This window comes from Balaenoptera acutorostrata, chromosome 9 (genome assembly GCF_949987535.1).
Source record: "Balaenoptera acutorostrata chromosome 9, mBalAcu1.1, whole genome shotgun sequence".
Lineage (NCBI taxonomy): Eukaryota > Metazoa > Chordata > Mammalia > Artiodactyla > Balaenopteridae > Balaenoptera > Balaenoptera acutorostrata.
The window spans coordinates 59,304,393-59,326,022 of NC_080072.1; positions in this window are offsets into that span (position 1 = coordinate 59,304,393).

Below are 21,630 nucleotides of genomic sequence, written 5' to 3' on the forward strand. Positions count from 1 at the left end.
CATCATATGATAAAAACGTTGTTATAGAGAGATTTTTCTGGGCATAGTGCAGAGGGCCAATTTAGGAAGAGTGAAAATTGAGTCAGTGAGACCCATTAGGAGTTAGAAAAAAATGAGGATCTTAAACGGGGAAGTAGCAGAGGGAAGAGGGGGGAAGAAGTTAGAAGAGAGACACTGGAGGTAGAAACAATAGTTCTTACTGATCACTGGTTGCCAACTGCAATAGAGAGGGAGAGTAAGCTGTATTAGTTTCCTAGGGCTGCCATAACAAAATACTCCAAACAAGGTGGCTTAGAACAACAGAAACGTAAGGTCTCACAGTTTAGAAGTTTGAAATCAAGGTTGGCAGGGCCATGCTCTCCTCATTGAAGACTCTAGGGAAGAATCCCTTCCTTACTTCTTCCTAGCTTCTGGCAGTGGCCGGCAGTCCCTGGCTTGCTGCTGCATAACCCAATCTCTGCCTCTGTCATCACATGGCATTCTCCCTGTGTATCTTCACATCATCTTCCCTTTGTGGGTGTCACTCTCTGTGTCTCTTCTCCTCTTCTTACAAGGATACCAGGCATATTGCATTAAGGGCCCATCTTAACTGGGCCTCGTGACGAGGTTAAGATGAGGTTAAGATGACCTTATCTTAATTATATCATCAAGGACTCTATTTCCAAAGAAGGTTACATTCTGGTTCCAGAAGGACATGAATTATTCTGCAGGGACACTATTCAACCCAGTTCAGAAGCCCCAGGTAGAAGCTTACCAAGACTCTTAACCCTTCACTATGCCACCCTGAAACCCCAGCATTATCTTATGAGATTGTGAAAACTACTTTTAACAAGTCTAACTAGATTTAACATCTGGTTCTGGCTACAATTTCTTCCCACACCATCAGTGCCAGCACATGTGTCTTTGCGACCAGGCTGGAGCCTGCACAAACATTTCTCTTGAGGCACAGAAAGGCTGGGGTACAGCCATCTAAACAGGGCCAACTTACAGGTACCAGCTCAGATGGTGTAGGATTATCCCTTGATCTATCTAGACTTCCCCTCAACATTTCCATCACTTCTCTTCCCCCAACCTTAGCCAAGGCCCAGCGGGTTGGGAGTGTTGGGTTAACCTTTAAATTTCTTTTCTGTTGCTTGGACATTTACTTCCTTGAAAACATCTATCTTACTTGATCAAGCTTTGGTATTGCTATGGATGAAATGGAAAACTTTGATAATTTAGAGAACAATTTTTTTTTTTTTACTTCTAATAAATCTGAATATGAAGATTATTGTCTTGTTAAGAACTTGGAACAGTCTGAGTTTGAAACTCAGAATTGAGCTGTGAACCCTTTGTTCTCAGTAATATCAGTCCTTGAGGAAGATATTGGCCCTGTGTCCTTAGCATCCAATCCTCACAAACTTCTCCTTTGCCTTCATCTAAGGGCTAGGTGAGCCAACTACTAACCTTCCCTCAGTGCCTTGCAGCCTTAGGTAGCCGAGGGATTCAGTTTTGGTCACCAACACATAGGTGGAAGTTTGCCAGGGTATTGTAGGAAAGCTTTTGGTTGTCTTAATAAAAAAGAAAGATATGGCCGGCACCTCCTCACCACTTCCTTCCTGAATTAAATAAGGATGGGATGCAGAATTCTGGAGCAGCAGTTTGGGGAACACTGAAGGAGAGGCCAACATGACGCTATCGAACCAATGTCAACACCATCCACTTCCAACTTCTTAGGTTAGCAAAGTCAACCTCTACACCTTCAGCTGCAGAAAATTACAAGTGCAGTAGATACATTCTTAACAGTCTTCTTGCCAGAGCAACAAATACACCTGATACAATTCATGAGGACCTCCAAGCAAAAGGACATGATGAAAACTACCTTGGCTTTGTATCTCCAAAATATTACTAATATTCTTATCATTCAGAAATAGGTGTCTTAGTCAAGACTGAACCTTACAACTTTGAAAACTCGATATGAATGTAACTGGGAAAAAGAAAAATGTAGATGGAATAAAGATATATTAGGATAGAATAGTTAATTGCTAAGTGAAATTTGAAGTTTTGGGTCTCTATAAGTGGAGCACTATTTACTTCAGGGACAAAGTTTTTTTTTGCTTTTTGCTTTAGGATAAATTATCAGAATACATCAGGCTTAACACTGGGATTTTCCAAGGTAGGTATTATATTAAAACCACAAATTAAATAGGCCCTTTAGTAATGCAAATGTGAGGCAGATACCCACCCTTTGTCTTGGGACAGCTCGAAGCTACCAAAGACTTGAAAGCAGCTGTTGCATTTGGGATCAAACACTGTGTCTTTAAGCTTGAACTGTGGTTAGAAGCTGCTTACTTATTTTCTCTTTCCCTTTTTCTTATGAAATTCTTGCAGCATATGAGTAGGAAGGAGAGGCAGAAAGTCCTAGGCAGACCCAGAAGTGTAGCACAGGGCTGGAGAGGGGGCCTTCATGTCACCTCTGGGCAGACCCTGGGACCTGTCCAACGTAACTGGGCGTGGCATCTTTAGAGCAACAGGACAGAGCACTCGTGCCAGAGACCCAGCTGTTGTGATAAAGCGTATCCTCAGTAGTAGCAATAGAGGCTCTTTAGCTGGCTTCAAGAAGAGGTACAACAGGATGGATGCCACTGGTCTCACTGGCAAAAGACTGGTCATGAGCACAAACCCATGTGAGGCTTTGGAGCTCTCAGAAACTTCGCAGGGTAGACTGGGGTCTGCCAGTCACATTACTAAAGTCTTTATAACTTGGAGTATTACTATAGAGATGACCTTGCTTTTTATTGCAGGGGTATATCTATCACAAAATCATTTAGAAAACATCAGTGATATTTAAAAAATCTCTAGTGGTGAATTCCAACGATGTTCCCAATTTTTTATGCTCCTTTATAAGCACACCCTTTGCCCATGTAACTTTGTACTTCCTTCCTTCTAGATCAGCCACCAGCCAGCCAACTCTTGGATATAGAGTGGGCCCAGCCAAGTTCAGGAAGGTCATCTTGTCAATCCCAGATGACCCAGGCACATGACAGATAAACAATTACTATTGTATGCCACTGAGATTTAGAGGTTACTTTGTTAGGCAGCACTAGTGTGGCAATTGATAACTAAAACATTCTTTACAGTGAGTGGTACTGGGGATATCACATGGTATCTCTGAGTTTCATTGTTGTATTTTTAAAATCTATAAAATGGGCAGTGTGTTTTGGGTATTAAATGCAATAGTTCAGCATGTAAGATATTATTATTTCTTAGAAACACTAAAGACTGATTATATTAATTTTAAGATCACATTATAGGATAGATTTCTGTGTTTCTGCCCTAGGGACCATGTTCCGATAAATATTTCTGCATCCCAAGCCTCAAGGGTATGGGTGTACATGATGTTCTACAGTGTGTTCCCAGCTTCAGACGGTGACACTATTAGAGATTCTCTTGAATGGAATTCTAGAACAAGCTGAGTGTTTGTAGAATTGGTCATATAGATGAGCAAGGAAAAGGAGTGAGGAGGTAAAACATCACTCTCATGATGTTCAGTTGGAAAGGACATCACGGAAAAGCTGGTAAAGTAGAGGAATAGTAGAAATGCCGTAAGCTTTAGAGCTGGGGAGAACCGAGTCAAAATCTGGGCTCCCTCATTTGTAACTATGAGATGTAAGCAGGTTATCTAATCTCAGTGAACCTTGGTTTTTCTACCCGATAAATGGGACTACAATAAGCATCTTGTAGACATGTTGAGAATTTTAAAGGAAATGCATGCATTTAAGGCATCTGGGACAGAGTAGGTACTCTTGAAAGTAGATGTCAGAAATTCAAAAAAAAGAAAAGTTGATATCAGAAACCTTGGCCTTTTCATTTGGACTTGCAGCACAAGGACTTGGGGAACATAGAGCCAACTGACATCATTACCAGTTTCAGGTGTTAGGTTGTGAGGGGGAATTTGGATAAAGAAAGCAGTAGAGAAGTTAATCTTTTTTGTGTGTCAGTTTTAATGCATTGGATTTTTTTTTTTTTTGCATTTCATGGCACTATATTTAGGTACAAGGTGGTCTGGAACAAAAGCTGGAATTTATTTTTAAATGTTCAGAACAATGAAATGACTGGTGTTCTATATATCAGCATGAAACACATGAAAAAGTTACACTCAGTTACGAGCTTTTCACAAATATCTGTCGTGATGTTGCAGTCTGACCCTGCTGTAAGCCGCTTTGCAGATGTGACACTAAATGGTAAATATGATACTTTACATTTGCATAGTACTTAACAGCTTAAAAACTCTTTCCCAGATATTATTTTATTTTTAACCTTTTCAACAACCCTTTAGAGTAGCAATACTTATCCTCAATTTGAAGAAAAGGAAACCAGCTTTGAGCGGTTAAGTGGCATGCCCCAAATTAAAAAAAGAGTGGATGCTGGTAACTTGAAAATTTGGTAACAATGTGAGACATTCACTGAGATATTTCATGTGCCAGGTGCTATGCTAGGCTTTTTACTTTCAACTTTTCTAATGATCACAAAACACAAAACCTTCTGTGGCAGACCAACTGGGTACATTCTCAGGAGTCACTGACCCACCCTCTAGCTTGCTCATGGATCCCACATTTTTTTTTTCTCATATGTAAGTTGAGATGTGCTTAAGGAAGGAGGACTCCAATCCTAGCCCTAGAGGATAACCTATGGGTAGTCTAAACTGATCACAACAACCCTATTCTCTTTTGCCAAGGCCCAAGTCAGCTGGGACAGCTGGTCAACCCGGCAGTTTTCTTGCCTGTGTAGAGTTGGGCATGTAATCCAGTTTGGCAAACGAAGTGAAAGAGAAGTTTGCTGGAGGCTTCTGGAAAAGACTCCTCCTCTCTGCCGTGATAAAAAGAGAGTGAAGGATGCATAAGGAGAATGCCCAACACCTTCTTTCCTGCTTTGGGTAAGAAGCTGACCCAGAACCTGGATATCCTTGAGCAGCATGGTTAATCAACCTGGAAAAACTTCCTTTTGGAGTTAAGTGAGATAAGGAAAGTCTCTTATTGTTGAAGTCACATTTAGTCACATATTCTATCATCTATCATTCTATCATTTTCAAAATGAAATCATTCTGGATGATACCTTCTCACAAACAGGTATTGTGGTCATTCACAGATGACAAAACTAAGGAACAAAGAATTTAAGGTGTCCAAGGCCACAAATGTAGAAAGTTTCAGATTTGGGATTTGAACTTTTATGTGTCTGATGTTGAAATCTCAGATCTCCTAAAATATGCTACAGTGCTACCCACCCTCCCACCCCATGTATCTGCTGCTTTCCATTGGTCTATGCAATGGTGAAGCTGAAGGACAAAGAAGGGTCAGACATGTGTGTCCCTGGAACATTGGTGGATGTGTCCTGGGAAGGGAGAGCAATGTCTAAGAGGTGGTGGGCCATGGAATAAAATTGCCTATTTCACACTTTGACCTGACAATGGCCTTCTTTATTTTGTGCATCCCAATACTGGGGAAAGCAACCTGGGGAGATGGAAAGAGCAGAGGACTAAGAAGAAAAAATGCTGATTTCAAGTTCTGGCTTTACCAATTTGTAAAAGTGTCACTTTGGGCAAGTCCCTTGATCTCTTTGAGACTCAGTTTTTTTCATCCATCAAATAAGAATAATAACCTCTGGCCTATTTTCTTCCAGGGTTATGGTGAAGATGACAAGAGAAAAGGCATATGGAAATCTCTCTCCACTGCAGAGGATGAAAGATTCTTGTTATTAGAGAATATGTCCTCAGGGTAGACATGGTCTCCTCATGATCTACTGTAGAGACTAAGAATACGAATGGTCCTTAACATGAGCATTACAATAATGTTATTGCTTTTGATAAATTTATAACTTGTAGGTTGTAAATTCAAACATTCTCCTCTCTGAATGCCATTCTGAAGGTTAATGAATGAAATACATGATTTTCAAATCCCAACAGTTGGTGTTAATTGGAAGCAAACACATACTTTCAGGTTTGATCTCTCATAACAAGACAGTCAGATAACCTCAAAGCCATTCATTACCACACTACTCAGAGCCCTAGGAAGATGGTAGACATTTCAAAGACTTTGGATGTGTGTATATGCACGTCCCTGTCCCTCTCTTCATAAAAATAATAAACTAGAAGGAAAACAGGGACCAAAAGAAATTCAGGAGAACTTGACGGAAGATTTTTAAATGACCTAAAACATTAAATCCATAGGATTTAATTAGAAACAACTCAAGAGTCTAATGGTTGCTACTTATCCATAATGGCATATTTTGCAACCTTTAAAAAGCAGGACCTGGAAGACGACTTAAAGGTACCGGACTCTATAAACAGGGTCAGGCGAAGAGATAAAGGTGAGATGGAATGTATAAACATTATGAATCCAAGCTAATGAAATGTTTCACACACACACACCCACCCACCCACCCACCCACACACACATACATACATATGCATACACACACCTCCAGCTGGGAGGAATTACACAATTTGGCTTCCTGACAGAGAGAGGTCATCAAATTCAAAGTCACAGAGAGGGTTTTTTTTTTTTTTTTAAACTAAAATGTTGGATTTACCTCCTTTTCCCCCAAATTATGTCCTTATAGGATAAGGACATAATTTTCAAAATATATTTTATAAGAGTCTCCACTTATTCTGTGTCTCACTGCATGCAGGCAGTGTGCTAGGCATATATATATGTTTACCCGCTGGCATGCAGTGCCGGACCTCTGTGCCCCTGTCCTGGCTGCTTCTCCACCCTTCTTCCTCTTTCTTTCTCTTACACCAGGGATTTTCAAATGACAAGTGAAAACTTTTATGAAATAATAAATTTAGTGGGTTATGACCAGTGTAAAAAAAAAACATAATAGAAAATATTGGAGTGTATCACAGGTAGTGGTAAAGGTAAGTATAATTAAACATTTGTCTTAATTTTATGTATTTTTACATATAAATCTTGACTTTGCTGCAACATCTATTTCTTACATAGATTGTTCTGCAAAAACTGCTGAGGCTTCGTCAGATGACACTTTCTATAGTTCTCAAAACATTCTAAGTTGTGCCCTTCCTTGGGTCTTTGTCCTTTGTTTTCCCCACCTCTGACTTATCCATCAAGAACAATAGGTGTAATGTCTAGAAACCATGTTACTTTTTTGGGACTAACAAAAAAAGCTTTAAGTAGAAGAAAAAAAATTAGAAGAAAAAATTTAACATAATCCAGCATAGATGATATTTGTCTTTATAGCAATGCAATCATAAAATATAATATTTAATATCTTTTTTAAACAGAGGACAAAACTCAAGAAGGCAAAAGTGCCCAGGGACTGTGAAAGTAAAGTTATACTGCAGCCCTGTGTCCACCCTCTTCTTGGAAAGCCCATGGCCCACATAGAGAAGTAATGCTTGTTCTTAAAAATCTTGCCCAAGTTTCATCTTCCCTGATAGACCTTTTCTAGCGTTTTAATTAAGGCATACATTTATTCATTTATGTGTCTACTTATCTCTTGCAATGGCAATTTCAAAGAGAGTAAAATCCTAGCCAAGAAAAAAGAACATTTATTATGTGTCAAATACAGTGGTAAGCACTTTACTGCACTCTTTTGTATTAGCCTCATACTATGGGGTAGACACTATTATTATCACCCTCATATTACATTTTAGAATTCAAAGCCTAAGAGATTGAAGTGTTCCTGTTTATATGTGGTTGAGTGAGGGCTTAAACCCAGGCCTGCTAGCTCTGGAGCCTGGAGTGGCTCTGATGGTGGTGGGGCAGAGGAGAGGAACCCCTTCACTGGCTTCGTGACTCCAAGTGGGGGGATGCCAATTAGTGTAACACCTTTGGATTCTTCCTATACCCTACCCATGCCCCTGGGTTGTGGAATGACTGTGCAATGCCTAGCTCAGCCATTCTCCTCCTCCTCTTCCTTTTGAATCCACCTGTTCTCTAGTCTGTTCCCTACCATTAGAGAAGCTTGAAAGGCCTCCAGCTGTTCAGCACTTCTTTTGCATGTCTATTCTGAGATTTGTGAGGCTAACACACTAAACCACCTCCTCAACTTCTCTCTCAGTTATGAAGCTACCACTTCAGTCAGCCTTTCATGTGGTTCCACATTAGGGCACAGTGGAGCAGTGATAGTTATTTGGGCCCCTTAAAATATCAACATGCTCCCAATCATAAGGCACAAAGATAACTCAGAGGAGGGTGTGATGAACTGTCTTGAAATGGTTAGGGAAATTTTTGGAGAGGGAGGAATCTGAGTTGAGTTATTTAATATCAATCTCCATGTAGCAGAAAATGTGCACTGCTTTGAGAGTAAAAGACTTGAGTTCAACAGCATACTGAGCTCCAGGTATACACGGACTAATTAACATCACTCTTGATGGTGGTAGTGAATCTACTTACTTAAAGTGGTTACCTTCTTATTCTGGGAGCTAACATTTTACATGGCTTATTTCATTTAATCCTCACAGTATCTCTTTGAAGTAGTAAACATCCTTACCTCTTTTTTTTTTTTTTTAACAGATGAATAAACTAAGAATCAGAGGTGTGAAGTAGTTTGTCCAAATCATCAGAGCTATTTAATGGTAAAAAAAATTTTGATGGTAATTGAAGATTCTACCAAGTTCATCTAGCCAAAATCTTTACACCATTCATACAGTCCTTTCCCCCATCACTGTGCTTTGTACTTAGCTCCTGTAGAGCACTTATCTCTAGATATTGTAATTATCTGATTTTTTTCCCGCCTTTCCTATTAGAATGCAAGCTCTATGAGGGCAGGGACTGTGTCCTATTCCTTCTTTTATCTTCAGTTTTAACATATTCCATGTATTCAATCAAATTTTTCTTGAGTTTTGCTATTTGCTAGGCACAACATACAGTGTGGGACTTGCTCTGGGGAGCAAGATAAACATCATCCCTACCCTATGATGCTGATAGTTTATCAGGGGAAACAGAAAACTCACAAGTTAAAAAAAAAGCAATTACAAACTATTATAAGTGCTGTGAGATAAGGAACCTATAATGGGATAGGGTGAGTAAAGGGAGCATAGCTTGTGGATTCTAAGCTAAGACTGGAAGGATGAGAAAGAGCCAAGTTCAAGGGACAAACATTTCAAGAGGAGGGAAAAGGATGAATGAAGGCCGTGAGACTGGGAAGATCTTGACCTATTCGGAGTTAGAACAGGGTGAGTGGCAGATGAGATTCACATAGAGCCTTTGGGAGGACTTTGGATTTTAGTTTAAGGGCAGTAGGCAAGCACTAAAAAATGATAAAGCAATGACCATGGGGATGAAGAAATGATGATGGTGTCAAAATTCTTTTGAAGGTAAAATTGATGAAGCTTATCCATGGTTGGATGAAAGGTGAGAGAGGAGTCAAGGCTGGCCTGAGGGAGGATTTCTATTTTGAGCAACTGGGTGGGTGGTGATACCATTTACTGGGATGGAAAAGACTAGGGAGAGATAGGTTGGAGAAGAGCCTTGGGAAAGATAGTAGAATCAACTTATGTTTGAGATGACTATTAGAAATCCAAGTGGAGATATAAAACAACAACGAATGACCACAGCTTATTTCTATTTTGTTACATTCTTATCATTTGCTGGTGAACATGTTGTACACTTGGATGTAAAGTGAAATAAGTGGGCAATTCAAAACAGACATACATGCCTTGAATGGTATTAAAACCAGTCAAATACTCAGCATGAAAATGCTCTCTTATCTTTTTGCACAAGGTTGCTCCAGGCTTTTACCACCAGTGTGAAAAATTAAATTTCACAAATTCCCAAATTCATACTTATATACAGTGTTAATTAGCAATTAGACAGGAAAAAAAGTATTTCCACTTCTGCCATATATATATATATACACACACACACACACACACACACACACACTCACACACACGTACACACATATGTATTTTATAGATAGATATGGATAGATATATCCCAAAGCAATGCACTTTTATTACCTGAATTAAGGATAGAATAATGGCTCTAACTTCCAAAGCTAAGAGCTTTGCCATGCCTGTCAGTCATTTTTACATCTTAAAATGTGAAGATGCATAAAGAAATCTCCTGGTTTGCCTTTTTTCAAGGTTTAGTAAAGTAGACTTCCAGAAGGACTTAGGGGAATTTTACTTCCCTATTCTCCCCAAAGCCAGGATATATCCCTATCAAATGTTGGCCTGAGGCCATTTTAGAAAGATTTTCCCATAATGAAAAAATGCAATCATTACTTAAAGTAAGAGTAAATGTCTCATCCCCCGCCCTGTCCTACATTTATTTCAATTATAGCTCTAGAAACCTGGTTGGGAATGGAGTTGAGAGTGAAGATTAAGACATAAGTTTTGCATCTTCAGGACACTGCCCTTTACTCCCTAACATACACTCATTTGGACAACAGTAACCCAGCAGCTTGCAAAAGGGCAAGGCCACCTTCGAGCTTCTAGCAGGAACAAGACATATGCAAATGAACATTTACTCTCCTGCTAAGCAAATATGGTCAGTTATTACAGTGTGCCAGTGGAGGAATAGTAAAAAATACATAACACTATGAAAAATAAACAGAATTTAAATGAGAAAAATATGAACCATAAAGTTAAGTCCTTGTTCTGGGAATATCATTTCAGATCATGGAGGGTGAGAAATACCATGATATATTTTAAAATAAATTATGATAGTTTCCATTAGATGTCTGTCAAGGGCACTAAAGATGCTCTGTTGAAAAACTGAAAGATTTTTATAAGGAAAATATGTTGTAATTGCTTTGGCATGATATTGATATGTTTGGCCCAATAGGTAGACTCATAAGATATGTAACATAACTTAGACAAAAATATACATCTTTGGGCTTCCCTGGTGGCGCAGTGGTTGAGAATCTGCCTGCCAATGCAGGGGACTCGGGTTCGAGCCCTGGTCTGGGAAGATCCCACATGCCGCGGAGCAACTAGGCCCGTGAGCCACAACTACTGAGCCTGCGCGTCTGGAGCCTGTGCTCTGCAACAAGAGGCCGCGATAGTGAGAGGCCCGCGCACCACGATGAAGAGTGGCCCCCGCTTGCCACAGCTAGAGAAAGCCCTCGCACAGAAACGAAGACCCAACACAGCCATACATACATACATACATAAAAAAAGAATGTAAGCAGACAAGAATAGCATTAAAAAAAAAAAAAAAAAAGTTCACTGATTTAAAAAATATATATATATATACATCTTTAGACCTGAGATTTTTTTCAAGGCATCTCTGTATTACTCATAAAATATTGATAGGAATGAGATAACAATTATTATGAGAAACAACGTAGAAATGCTCTAAAGAAAAGAAGGTTAAAGACTTGCAGTTGCTTTCCCTAGTCTTCCTTCTCCCCTCTTCTGAAATCTTGTAGATGAGGCTCCTGTGTTTCCCAAATGCTCTGACTGGACAGTCCATAGGCTTCCTATTCCCAGTGCGCTGATCTCTGTGAGGACTCAGGAGCCCCTCGTGGCCTTGTGTAAAGAAGTCACCATTACCTGAGGCACTTATTTAAACACAATAATCTAACCCTGATACTCCCCTACTTAAATTCCTTTAATGGCTCCCCAATGTCCGCAAGATAAGAGTTCAAGTTCCTTAGCAGAGTTGACGGACTCCTTAATCACCAGCCCAACCTACAGCCTCATCGTCTCCCTCTGCATGCACCTTACACTCCAGCTTGAGCTGCCCCCATGCAAATCCTGCTGTCTGTCGTATCTAGATGTTCCCTCAGCCTGCAACACGATGCTCCCTTCAACCCCACACCTGGAAATGTGTTCGTCACCTGGCTAACTCCTGCTTGCTCTTTTTTCTCGACTTAATTCAGGAATCACCTCTCTTAGAGAGCCTGTACCATTCCCAGCACTCTGGCATATGCCCACAACACCCTACACCTACCCCAGCACTGCACTTCATTGTGTTTCTAAAATTGTTTGTTTTCATGCCATCCATGTTACTAGACTGAGAGCTCCACAGAAGGAGGGTATTTTATTCACCTTGTGTCGCCGTCACCTAGCATATTTCCAGGCACTGAGGTGCTCAATATATGTCTTTGTTTTGTTTTTTGATTGAACAAAATAATTCAATACTAATTTCACTCTACTTTGTCCCAAATCTCCTTGCTCATCACTTGCAGAGACATCTCCAACATTCGAAAGTAAGACTGCGTCATTTCAGGGGCAAAATCAATAGGCCTCTCTTAAGAAATGGGAAGTTGGGAATAAGGAAGGAGGATGTAGAGGGAAGCCCAGAGGGTAAGGGATGCCAGCCAAGGTCTGCCACAATGTGACAAAACATGTCAATTTCACACAGGGGGCCTCCCGGAGTTTCTGGAGAGGGAGTGGGCATTCAACTGAGAGAACACAAACATCTAGTAATTCTCCTAAAGTTTCTGTTTCGATTTTGGCAGAATTGTAATTGACACCCCACACGGGAGAGATAATGTAAAATCTTTTGAGTGGAGATTCCTGGAAAGCGTAATTCAAATGCAGGGACTACCGGAGAGACAGACATTGTTTGTACATATATGAGTGCACACTCCGTTTTTTAAAATACCATTTAGAAATCTGGCTAATAATGCAAGTAATAAGCCATGCTAGTTTATAGGTAAACTCATTAAAGATTTCTGCAGGCAAATTCACTGAAAATGCAGACAGTCCTTGATTTTAGATCAAACACATTCCTGAAGGCTGTGACTTAAAAGCCGACCTGGCAAAGTTATTCTTCCTGTGTATGAGCCATTGCCTTATGTCTTCTTTGTTAAAGGAGGATGGGAAAATAAAAGTTCCTGGTAAAGACAAGAGCAGAGCAGTTTAAGTGTCATGAGGTAGTGTCCTTGTTTGCAATGTGTTTCATTTCAGGTGGCTTCATGAAACATTTACTGTGCACCTACCATGTGCCAAGGTGAGGTCCTGGAGTTACAAAGATGAGCACAACACTGCCTCAAAGATACTTACTCTTCAGTAAGAGCCTGTGTTCCGTGTAAATTTCTACTATATTACAAAGTAGCCTTTAAATGCCATTTTCTCAATGAAAGCTCACACCTCTCTGCTCTGTGTCCCCTCAGCACACTGAATCCCCATAATCTACTACCAAATGTTAGCGATGATTATTATAGCCTTTCTTCCATTATTCTCATACTGTTGGTTATTGTGTGTTCCTCCAAACTAGACTAGGAGATTCTTGGGGAAAAAAAGGAACAGTTAGGTCCAGGAACATGGACTTTGCCTCAGGACTACATGGGTTCAGATCCAACGTCTCCATTTATTAGTTGAGTGATTTTGGGGCAAGATACCTAGAATATCTGTGCCTCAGTTTCCTCACTTTTAAAATGAGATAATAATATTACCAGCCTCAGATGGTTGTGATGAGGATAAATGAGTTGACATATACAAAGGCTTAGAACAGTCCTGGCAGGGAGTAAGCACTCAGTAATATTAGCTGTTAAAATTGCTATGCACACACATAACTAAAATACCCAGACCCCGCTTTAGAACTGCCAGTCTAAACTGCTAGTACTTGCTTTGAGCTTAAGGTCTGACCTATAGTTGATGCATTTACATCAGTAGATGGTGCTTCCATTTGCTCCATTGTCTAAAAGAGAAACTTGGGGCCTATTCTTGAAAGCATCCTCTCCCTTACCTCCTACATCCAATCCAGCATCCTTCTTCTCCACTCTAACTCCATAATAGTCTTTAGTCATGTCCCTTCACTCCTACCACTCCCTGCTGTAGTCTGAGCCATCACCATTCCATTCCTGAACACTGCCGCCATCTCCAAATTGTTCTCCCTCCTACTCTGATATTGTCCTGTTTATTTTCAGTGCAGCAGTCTGAGAAGTCCTTACAAACATAAAACAGGTCAAACCACTCCAGCATAAACTATTATTGGGTGCTTCTTAGAGTGAAAACCCAATCCTTAAGGTGGTTAAAGAACCAGGGTGTGATCCTGTTCTTACCTAGCAACTCAGCCTCACCTTGGGTCACACTTGAGTTTATCTCCAGTTCCTTGAAAGTGCCAAGGAAGTCTCCACTCTCTCCCTCCGCTCAGGACCTTCCATCTGCTGTCCATTTGCCTGAAATACTCTTCTTCCCACCCTTGACACCCCTTAGGGCTCAGCTTACAAGTCATTTCAGCAAAGGAGACTTCCCAGACCATCCCTCCCCTCCCCTACTCTAAATGCTAGTCTCCAATGTAAGGTGGTTAAGGTCAGTGAAACTGAAGTCCCAAAAAGGAGGAGAACGGGGTAGCAGTAATAGTGGAAGAGATAATGGCAAAGAATTCTCCAAAACTATCAGTAAATATCAAGTCACAGAATCCAAAAAATAAAAACACTACAAATCCTGGCAAGGATATGGAGAAAATGTAACCCATGTACACTGTTTGTGGGAATGTAAATTGATGCAGCCACTGTGGAAAACAGTATGGAGGTTTCTCAAAAACTAAAAATAGAACTACCATATGACTTAGCAATTCCACTCCTGGGTATATACCCTAAAAAAACAAAAACATTAATTCAAAAAGATACATGTACCCCAATATTCATAGCAGCATTATTTACAAATGCCAAGGTATGGAAACAACCTAAGTGTCCAACAAGAGATGAAGGGATAAAGAAGATGTGGTATATATATATATATATATATATATACAATGGAATACTACTCAGCCATAAAAAGAATAAAATAATGCCATTTGCAGCAACATGGATGGACTTGGAGGGCATTATGCTAAGTGAAATAAGTCAGACAGAGAAAGATAAATACTGTATGATATCACTTATATGTGGACTCTAAAATTTACAACAAACTAGTGAATAAAAAAAAAAAGCAGACTCATAAAAAATAAAAATTAAAAAAATTAAAAATAATAAATAAATGCTATCCTCTGCTATTGTCCAGTTTTTCTTCACATCCACCAGCACAATGTGTACACATATATATTTTTTGAGCGATTATTTGTTCACTCTTCACCTCTCCATCAGTTTCTAAGTTCCACAAAAACAGGTGCTCAGTTTGTTTTATTTATCAATTTATCCTCAATGCTTAGCAAAGCTCCTGGTAAATAATTAGCTCAGTAAATAATTAGCAAACAAGTGATTGCCCAGTAACTACTTATTTAATAAATATATGAATTGCAGCAATGAATGAACTAGAAAAATCTGATGAACCTACACGGTAAAAACACTAGGGCCCTGATATGCTTTACTTATTTTCTTTTTTCTGCCCAATTTGACTTTACTGCCTAAGGGGCTGTATTATAAACAATCTAAAAACAGAGGGAGGGTCATTTGCATTCTGAGGAAATTAAATGTATCTTTGATCTCACTCCCTGGAAGTTCTTATGAAAAAAACAACTTAAATCTTTTCTTGTAAAGGAGCTCTTGGCAGTGAGCACTGTACCTCATGTCTGGTCTTGCTGTGATGTATGTGTATGAATATATGTAGAATTATTTCCAGCCCTACAGAAACCATATATTAAGAAGCTTGTATAAAACACTCATATAATACTAATTCAGCCAATAATTATACAGGGCAGTGGCCTGGGGTGAGAAGGACAAGAAGTGGATTCGATTTGTAGAGATGAGAACATTGAGACCCTGAACAAGACTGAGTGAAAAATGAAAGTTACACATACATATGGAATTAAAGGCTGATTAGAGACTCCAAGAGGGTTAGAAATGACAGGAATCTTCATGTTCATCAAGGAGAAAATAAGAGGGAAAGTAACATAGAGTTTAAGGGACATGCTTTAGACTCAAACAGACCTGTGTTCAAATCATCACTTTGTCACTTGCAGCTTGGAAATCTTAGCCAAATTATATAACCTTCCTTATTTGCAATTTATTGTCTAAAAGATAGAGGCAACAATACTTTTCTTAATGGATTTTTGTGTGAGTATATAACATGAGGTAGATAATATAATGAATACAGAATAGTGCAGGGCATATCTTGAGTCCTCAGAAAAGGACTCAGCAAGGGTCATTATTATCTTTTATTATCTAAACCCATTATTTCATGGATAGAAAATACAGGACTCAAAGAGGAAAGAATTTGCCAAGGGCGACATGGCAAAGTAGAGATAAAGCTAGGACTGTTATGTGTGACTCATGATTCCCTGTTTGGTATTCTTCCCTCCCCCCTGCTCCTTTTCTCCATTTCCATCCTTCCCCACATGCAAGATACAGGAGCAGGTGGAGGGCAATGGCAAAGTCACTCAAAGGCCTTCCTGGTTTGGGTAATACGTACAGCAAAATATATAATTTGAGGAACATCCTGTTATTAGCACTTCCTGTTATGGCACCTATACAACTGGAATAAATATAATAAAAATCTTTTAAAGGCTTAAGCTGAGTTTGAAATAAAGAAAGATAATTCTTTGTTTCAAGAAATGAAGTGGGAACTAAACATGTAGTCTAAGAGAGCTGATAATGTAGCTGCCTGGAGTCAGGATACAGGTGAGAATGAAGATCGATTTCCATAATATTTTATCACAACTTGGAGACATGAGATGATATCTTGGTCCTGCAGGAGACAGGCAGTTTTTTTTTTTTTTAATTAATTAATTTATTTATTTATTTATTTTCGCTGTGTTGGGTCTTCGTTTCTGTGCGAGGGCTTTCTCTAGTTGCGGCAAGCAGGGGCCACTCTTCATCGCGGTGCGTGGGCCTCTCACTGTCGTGGCCTCTCTTCTTGGGAGCACAGGCTCCAGACGCACAGGCTCAGTAGTTGTGGCTCACGGGCCTAGTTGCTCCACGGCATGTGGGATCTTCCCAGACCAGGGCTTGAACCCGTGTCCCTTGCATTGGCAGGCAGATTCTCAACCACTGCACCACCAGGGAAGCCCGACAGGCAGTTTTAACCAAGACTTTCGTATAAATCCAGGATCATCAGAGGACAGGATAAAAAAAGAACAATCTTCCTCCATCAGGGGGAGATGGCAAAGACATTGCATGCAAGTTCGTGTTGTAGTTTGTGTCTAAACTTTGCTTAAGAAAAGAAGACAAATATTTTAATCTTGGATCTGTGCTTCATATGGAGTTGCAGTTCAAATTTAAAATAGGGGTCAACTATATATCAGGAAACTCCAAGCTGAGAAATTAATATAAGATTGGTTCTAGTTTAGTGATGCTCCCTAAGTGCCTGGTAGAAGCAAATGCAAAACATTTCTGGAGAGAGAATCTCTCAGTAACTGAGAACTTTGATAACAGAGGAGCTGAGAAAGTTGGTAAATTAAGTACGTTTAAATAATTATAAATATAAAAGAATAAGTTGAAAATATAAGTCAATAATAAGCAGGCAGTTTTGATTAAAAAAACTAAGAAAAACTTCTAGACATGAAAAAAATTGAAATGAAAGACTAGTGGAATAATGGATTAAATAAAATATTAGACATAAGTAAAGAAGGAATTACTGAACTGAAATATATTTAAGGAAATTATCCAGAATAGAGCACTTAAAGAAAAGAGATGAAAACTACAAAAGAGGTTAACATATGGAAAATAGAATAAGAAGATCCAAAGTATGTCTAATCGTAGTTTGGGAAGATAAAACAGAAGGAATGTGAGAGTGTGGATGATGCAATATTTAAAGAAATCATTACCAAGAAATTTTAAAAATGGACAAAAGAATGTAATTCCTCAGGTTGAAAATCACAATGATTTCCATGTAGAATAAACAAAGTAAACCTAGACCTAGAAACATCACAGTAAAATTACAGAATACCCAAACAGAAAGAAGATGATTAGAACAGCATGGAGAAAACACAGATCACCTAGAAAGAAATTACCCCTTTTCTGACATCACATTTCTCATTAGATGCAAAGAGGTCAGGGAACAATAGAATGGTATCCTCAAAGGCTTGAGAAAATAAAACTATAATTCTAGAGTTCTGTGTTCAGCTAAAGTATCATTCCAGAGTGAAGACAAATAGAGATTTTTAAATAGATATAAACTGAAGGAATTTACCGCTTAAGAGATCTAGCTGAAAATACAACAGGATCTATCTGAGGAAGAGGAAAGCTGGACCCAAAATGAAGGCATGGGATGAATGAAGAAGCAGTGTATAAGGAATCTGGTTAACACATGGATAAGTCTAAAGTAGACATTGATTATATAAATTGTGATAATACTATCTAATTCAGGGAGAGTGAAAACAAGATGAAACTGAAACACTCGGTGACAATAACAGGTGATGTGGAAGGGGGTGTCTTGGGAAAAGTGTTTAAGGACCTTGTGTTACTAGAAAGGAGGATGACAATATTGATTAGCTTTAAAAATGTAAAGGTAGCCGACAAAATAGTAGAAGGTAGAATGATAATTTCCTAGAAAACTGAAGAATCACAAAGTGTAGAATAAAGGAAATTTGATTAATTTAACAGAAGATAAGCAAAAAGGAAAAAAAATAGGAAGAGAAAGCATGTTAGACATAAAGCAATAATGAGATGATAGAAATAAAATCCAAATAAATCGTTAATAATCACAATCAATGTAAATAGTCTAAACTTGCCTTTTAACTAGAGACACATCTAAAGTATAAGGACCCAAGAAAGGCTAAGATAAAGGGGTGGGAAAAAGATATACTTGGGAAAAAAGATAGGCTAATCAAATAAAGTTGGTATAGATATAAAACACTGAATAAAGTAGACTTCAGGGCAAAAGCATTATTAGGAAAAAAGAGGGTCATCATATGATGTATAAAAGAATAATTTCTCAAGGAGCTGTACCAATTACAAATTTGTATAATTTACTAACATAGCCTTAAAATAGGTAAAGCAAAAACTGATAGAACTACAAAAGTGACAACAGTTATAGCTGATAGATTTTAACACAACTATCTCTCGTAATAGATAAAAGATTAAAAGATATTAAAATATAGGAGTGATGAACATTAACAAGTTTGATCTAATGAGCATACTAGAGAACATATTTTCTTTCTGAACGCACATGCAGTATTTCAAAAAGTTGTCATGTATTAGGTAGGAAAGAAAGCAATCTCAATACATACCAATCAATCAATATCATTGAGCACATTCTCTTGCCACAATGACAAAAAAATGGGGGGGGGGGTCAATAGCAAAGAACAATTAGAAATTCCCAACAATTAAAAAAACATGCTTCTAGGGCTTCCCTGGTGGCGCAGTGGTTGAGAATCTGCCTGCCAATGCAGGGGACGCGGGTTCGAGCCCTGGTCTGGGAAGATCCCACATGCCATGGAGCAACTGGGCCCGTGAGCCACAACTACTGAGCCTGCGCGTCTGGAGCCTGTGCTCTGCAACAAGAGAGGCCGCGATAGTGAAAGGCCCGCGCACCGCGATGAAGAGTGGCCCCCGCTCGACGCAACTAGAGAAAGCCCTCACATAGAAACGAAGACCCCACACAGCTAAAAATAATAAATAAATAAATTTTAAAAAAAAATGCTTCTAATTAATTCATGAGTCAATGGAAAAAATAGAGTGGAAATTAGAATATATTTACAAATGGATGTTCATGAAAATAATACATTTTAAAATATATGATATATAGTTTATGCAGTTCTCAGAGGGAATTTATGGTCTTTACATGCTTATAGTAGAACAGAAAAAGACTGAAAATTAGCTGAGCATACAACCTTGGTGATTAGGGAAAGAAACAAAAACAAGAGAGTAAAACGCATATAATAGAAAGAACAATAAAATATATCAACAAAAATGTATGAAATAGGAAATAAAGATAGAGAGGATTAAAAAGCCCAAATTTTGCTATTTGGAAAGAGCAACAAAATAAATATTTTGCAAGATTAATCAAGAAAAGAAGAGAAGACACAAAGAAATAGATTAGTAATAAAAGAGAGAAAATTATGGATTTATCAGAAATTTAAAATCATAAGAATACGATTTAAAATACTTTATGCCAATAAATTAAAAAATTTAGGGAAAACAATATTCTAGAAAATTATAATTTACTAAACCTGACTTAAGAAGCAATAGAAATCTGAATAAACTATTAACCATTAAATAAATAGAATAAGTAGTTTAATATATGCAGGTTTCCTGAATAACTCCAATTTCAGCGTATTTCTTCATAAGCAGAATTTCAGGAATGTCACCATTCTGATTCTTTGCCTTGGCCCACTACCCATGTTCTGTGTGTCAGGGTAGGGGGGTGGTGGGAGGTGATTATATAAACAGCACTCATTCTGTGCCAGACTCTCTTCTAGGTACATGTGATACAAAATGAGTCAGACATGGTCCCTGCCCTGGAGAGGTTCATACTCTAGTAGAAGTTCAGATAAATTCATCAATGATGTAAAAAAGCTAAGCGCACGTGGTAGTGTAGGTCATTCTAGATTCTAGTGTAAGAATGGCTATAGCTGTTCTTGATCTGCCAAAATGCAGCATAGTTTTGAAAGAGCAGGGGTCATACTTTTCATTTTCATTTACTTAGGATTTTAAAGCTCTTATTTGTAAATAATTTTAAACTTACAAAGTTAAGTTGCAAGAACAATACATGAACTCCTAAAAGGATTACATTAAATTCAAACCTATATAGAGGACTGAACCCAATTCTACATATACGTGAGGAGGGAGAACAGATCTTAAGAGAGTTTTCAGAGTTCAGCCCTCTGAAAAATGCATCCTCATATGTCTTCTCAACAGGGTTGGGGAGGGGAAGGTGATTATCTTCTTACTTTAGGAAAATTTACAGCCCCATGCTATCTCTTGAGTCTATACTTCTCTGCGTCTGAGTATCCAGTTCCTCCTGATTTCAAAATTGTCTTAGCCCAAGATGTCTTTGGAAGTCTCCAAAAGGTGTCCTGTTGATTATGAAGGACTATTTAGTGCTATACACAAATAAACAGGAAAGACATTTCTCTCTTTTTTTGCATTCGTTTTTAAACACCTTTTCCAACAAGTTAATTCTGGAATTAGTTTGATGCACAAATTCTACTCTAGCAAAAACGTATTCAAGGAGATTATTTATTAAAGGGGCTGGGCCACCCAGCCAACGTTGGTCCAAGGGAAACGAAGCAGTCAGAGAGGCATTCCACTACTGTTTTCTCCCTGTTATGGGATGCCCTTGGGCCTCAAAATTAGGTCACCTTCCTCCATTTCACTCTCACTTCCTTAGTGCATCCATTTGGCTGTACTATATGTCTTAAACTTTGGGCTGGATGACAGAAAAACCTGTATTTCTCACATACTTGTTCTCATTGCAGGCATTCCAGGACCTATTCTTTGAAAAGAAATATTATTATGACAATGTTTGATGGTAAGAATTTCTCTATGAGGAATATTTTACAGACTAGAAGAAATATTTTAATTAAAGGCTGGCTGGCTATTGGTCATAGGAATGAGAAAAGATTGAACGGAAGCTTATTCGTAGGTTTCAACTCCAACCTTCCTATTCATTTCCTTAATTACTTTATTTTTGATTTTCTTTGATTGGAGATGTTGGACCATCAGAACCCCTTACATGAATAATTTTCCTCGGAGATTTTGAGTTTCTCTCACCTTTCAAATTTCTTCTATGGCATGAGCCCCTTTTGCCAATGGAGAAAAGGACCAGGTACCAACTCAGCCCCAGATAATTTTCTCTTTAAAAATAATTAATATCAATGCCTGGACTGTTTAGGAACTTGTGGTTTTCAA